The 5,081-nt window shown below is 30.8% G+C and overlaps 1 protein-coding gene across 1 annotated transcript in view; it reads right to left on the bottom strand.

Moving 5' to 3' along the window:
* LOC111621392 (mediator of RNA polymerase II transcription subunit 14-like) overlaps positions 1-2,654 on the bottom strand; it is a 122,546-nt gene extending 119,892 nt beyond the window's left edge. Inside the window, exon 1 of the mRNA XM_023363499.1 lies at positions 2,553-2,654. The gene's annotated coding sequence lies outside the window, so the exon portion shown is untranslated. The remainder of the gene's footprint in view (positions 1-2,552) is intronic.
* Positions 2,655-5,081: the final 2,427 nt, after the last annotated feature.

Genomic DNA, 5,081 nt, shown 5'->3' with positions numbered 1-5,081 from the left:
GGGGCGGCAAAATTTCACAATAAATAATAATAATATCTTGTAAAAATTTGAAACATCCTAACCTATAATTGCATCGCGCCTACGACAGTGCTATCGTCCGGACAGTCCAGGAATCGGCTCCTGGTCCAGATGAACTGGTAATTTTTAATCCGATGAAATTCTGCGAAATCTGTTGACTTTTTTTCCTGTAAGATTCATTCGCGTTCATATACACCACTAATATCCAATAGAACTATTTTAAACAGGTCGCTGCACTAGCACAGAATTTCATTGCTTGTTCTTTGACAAAACTGAATTTTGGTCTTTTAAATTGAAATACCTAAATAAGGGGGGCCGAAATTTTCCTCCGCCCCGGGGGGCTGACACCCACGGTACGCCACTGTGTGGTGTATACCTGAACGACGGATTAAGCGGTAACCGAACTATGCGGGCGCGTAGTGCCCCGAAGGAGCTCCCGCAGTCTTTAAAATGCTACTGAAAAGAGGGATTGCGAAAACGCAGAAGATAGAAATAGTCCAAAAAAACGCTTCGATATATATAGATACATGGAAGTAATAAATGATATAGCTTTATGGCCAACAATATTAACAGATGCTATTATTGATCATATTCTTAAAACAAACCAAAAAGTATAGAAAAGGGATTTCTTAAAAAAAAAAAAAAAAAAGGGTTAAGATAATGGAAATAGTAGAAAGTAGTGAAAAAAAAGTAACTTGACACCCGAAAAATTATTTAAAATATAAATTTACAGTGTTCTTGATGCTCTATTGTGTCAAATAGATTGGCGTTATGAAAAAATGAAAACTATCTGTGACAATTTTTGCTTTCTCTGTGGCTCGTCTTTACAATACACCAGTGTTGCTGATTATAAAAAAATTCGACTTCAGATCTCTCTATTAAATATAGCAAAGATTTAAAAAAGTACGAATTCACAAGTGAAATTGAAAGTTTTAATTTTGAAGTAACAACTCTTATACAAAATATGGAAACTGCATCTCCGCTTAATATTCTACAGGCTCTTCATGAATTTGGTTTAATTGAGTATTACCCAAATATCAATGCCGCTCTTCGAATATTTCTAACTCCTCCCGTTTCTATTGCTTCGTGCGAGAGAAGTTTTAGCAAGTTAAACATAATAAAAAATTATTTAAGATCAACTATCGGATAAAAATGATTATCCAATATTTCTATTATTTCAATAGAATACAATATCATTAATTATGAAGGTATAATTAATGAATATGCTGAAATGAAAGCCAAAAAAAAATTAATTAAAATAAATCTTATTAAAAATCTATTGTAATGTACACTATTTGTTTTATTATTTTCCCAAAACAAATAAATTAAGGGGCCTAAATGCAAATTCTTGCATAGGGCACAGGAATGGCTAGTTATGGCTCTGCATATTGTGTCAGCTGTTCATTTTGTTTTTTTAAATATATAGCATTCATTACATTAAATTAGAAACAACATAAGGTGTGTAAACTGAAAGTGATGACATAAAATATAGCCAAATAATCTGACTAAGGTTATATTTTACATTTTCACTTTCCGTTTACATTGGTTTTCAAAGAACACTTTGTTTATTCACTAGCAAATGACATTAGCAACAATCTATTAGTTTCTTTGACCAAGATACTAAACAATTTGACAGGTTATATTTGTTTAGATCAGGTTTAGATAATAAAACCAGGAGATAAAACAAAAATGCTGTTTCAGTTAAGTGAAAACTGGTTGATACAAAACATTCATTGGGACAAAGCATCCATAATTAGGACAGCCACCAACAAACAAGTACTTAAACATATTGAAAAACTTGAAATTTACAAGGCGCATGCATATTAACAAAGGATTCTTCAACCATAGAGACGCAGAAAGTCTGTCCTGCACATGGAAATCTTTTTACCATGACGATTAATTTTCTTAATACTTTATTTAATTTAATTCTTTACCACGATTAATTTTTATTAATATTTTATTGTAATTTAATTTTGTTTTTTACGTTTTATTTTATTTTGTAGTAATTAATTTCAATTTTTAAACTGTTGTATTGCTTGCATTCTATTTTACGTTCGTTTTAGTTTTAAAATGGTTTAACTGAATAAGACAATTAAATATAGTCGAAAACATTTTTATTTTTATTAAATACTTCGTTGCTGGAAATACTANAAATATATTAAATTCATTTCAATTTTAATACTTTTTATTTCATACACTCGTTGTATATCTCGCGTAAAAGCAGAATTTAACTGAAAATTGTATTTTTACCATTAGTTTCGTATTTATAAACTGAAACAAAAAGTAAAAAAATCTTCCTAAATAACAATAATATTGAACGAATATCAATTACGTAATATTAAAACGAATTTCCGAAAAGAATCTGTTTTAAAATTTGTTGACAATGTTTGATCTAACACAACATATGATAAACTGTAAAATGTTAGTTACAATTAATATTTTAATATTCATCGCTATAATCGTTGTAATTATAATAATAAAGCGTAACTTCACCCTTAAAAATGGTGACTGTATGGTTAAATATCTGAACTTACCAAAAATGATTCAAACAAAATAAAATTTTTGAATTGTTAATTTTCTTATTTTCCTAACATCTCGGTCTCCGCCATCTTGGACATAGATATCTACAAATTACATAACTCAGAAAAACTTTTCTAAAATTTTCAAAAGTAATTTATGATCCAAATTTTTATTATTTTTTTTTAATTTTAATAATTTTAATCTATTATTTAATACTTTGTATAATAAATATACTTCTAATATTAATTTCGAGTTTTATTATTACAAGTCGTTACCGGGAAAAACCCGGAGTGCAGATTATCAAAATTTATGTCACTATTTTCAATAATTGATATAGTTCAATAGCCCATTGACATAACTTATTGGACACATAATTTTTAATAAACCGTTTGCAATGACCTTCAATCGACCCTGACTAATTTTCAAAACTTTGCAAAATATTAATAGACAAATATATTAAATTCATTTCAATTTTAATGTCTTATCTTTGGAAATCCTGGGTGAAGGTATCAGCTACCGCTCTCAAAAACCCCGGGAACAACGAGCATTCTAGCTCGTTATTCCCGGGTCTTTGAGTATATTCTATGTAGCATATTCTAGTACTGTACTACATAGAGTGGCTGAAGCAACGCCATGTTTGAGGAAAATTGAATACATGTCCAACATTTTCTTTTTAGTTAAGGGGCGTGCCATTTGTGTTGTGTAAAGGCAACGAGTTAGAATATCTGAATCATTCGTTGTGGAAAAGTGGGCAAAGAAAAGGAAGAGTTTTAACCCTTAACTAAGAGTGTGAGAGTCAAAATGACCCTACTTATTATTTTTTTTTCTTTTTAATTTTGAAAGTAAATAACAAGACATTTCTTTTTTAACCCTTTATTTAAACGTTTCTAAACACGACAAAATATTCTGTAGCGATAAGTTAAATGCATTTCTAAACATTCTTAATTTTTCTTTCCCCGGCTGTTATGTACACGTAATAAAAGAAAGCATTGGAATTGTGACAAATTTGCTCCTCAGAGTTTTTTGTAAATCTCCACGTTTTGAGACCTCCTGAACTCAAAAAAGTAAAAAAATATATATATATTCCGTGTATGTGTGCGTTGGCATCTATAAAAAACAAAATTTAGCATGATAGCTTGTGTATAAGGAACATTGATGCTCTTATTAATTTAATAGCATCATATCTCCTTAATATTAAAAGGATGAGGAACTAGAGGGTTGTCATGTGTCATATCTCGAAAGAGATTAGATTTAATGGAAGATGTTATTCGTTATTAATGTTTACAATTTTCTTTTAAACTCATCACTACCCTCAAAATTAAGCTTTTGGCCATTCGATAATAATTAAAAATATGAAATGTTATAAGTAAAGGTTTCTTCTTGCAATAGTGAGACTAGTGATATTTATCACGTCTTTCTTTCTTAATTGTCCGCAATTAACAGAGACCGAGAATCGGCCGGATGGCTGAGCGGTCAAGGTGGCTACCACCACTCTGGGGCAATCCATGTATTTATGTAGTATCTATATTTTATACAAGTAGAAGCATAATGGCATTTTGACAGATCGTTTATTTGTATGAATTTTCTTTGCATATCGATTTGAGCATTTTATCAGTCGGTTTTTTTTACTCTTTTTGCCCTGTGGGCACTAAGGGGGCTTCTTATAGCAGGCCCATTATGGGTTCGACCGGTGATAAGGGACAGGACCCAACATATCTGAATGGACCACTCTCGGAAAATTCCTGGGGATTTTTGATCCATTCGGATTCGAATCCAGATCCCCCAGAGCGGTAGGCTGCCACCTTGACCACTCTGCCATCCGGCCTATTATTAATTAAAAAAAAAAAAAAGTATTATCCATCTAATGAACTCTCTAGAACCGAGGCTTTATTTTGCAAAACAGCGTTTCCTAAACTAGAGCTCGCGACCATTTGAGGGTTGGACTAAAACTTTTAGATGGTCGAAAAATTTGGAAAAACTAAGGCTTATGCATATGAAATAACTACGATATATAAAGAAGGAAATGTGTTACATATTTGTTAATGTTTGATATGTTGAAATTGCATTTAAAAAACGTAGATTTTAGAGTACATCCATCCAGAGGTATGTTTTGCACCATACAAACTTCATAGTAAAATGGAATCTAAAAATTTTCGTTGTAAGAAAGGATCGCAGATAAAAAGTTTAAGAGATTTTGACATAAGGGAAACCTAGTTAATATTTCTACTGATAAAGGGCATAACTGATTAAGATTAATGTACGATAATTTTAAGTGAAATAAGATACAGTAGAGCCTCGATTATCCGACTCAATTGGGGACTGGGGTTGGTCGGATAATTGAAAATTCGGATAACCGAAAAGTATGAAAAAATCCATTATTAGTGTAGTATATTATTATATCCCATGTAATTAGTATATTAGTATATCGCTATTAACCTACTTCGCGTTGAATTTTCATCCATGTTAAGCCTATCAAATTTAAAAAAATAATAATAATCGTCGCTATTGTATCGTTAAAAATTAGAAAATTAAGCTCGTTTAAA

This window comes from Centruroides sculpturatus, unplaced genomic scaffold, assembly GCF_000671375.1.
Source record: "Centruroides sculpturatus isolate CEXI.00-Female unplaced genomic scaffold, Cexi_2.0 scaffold129, whole genome shotgun sequence".
Taxonomy (NCBI): domain Eukaryota; kingdom Metazoa; phylum Arthropoda; class Arachnida; order Scorpiones; family Buthidae; genus Centruroides; species Centruroides sculpturatus.
The sequence above is the reverse complement of the archived record's forward strand: the minus strand, read 5'-3'. Positions and strand labels throughout refer to the sequence as shown.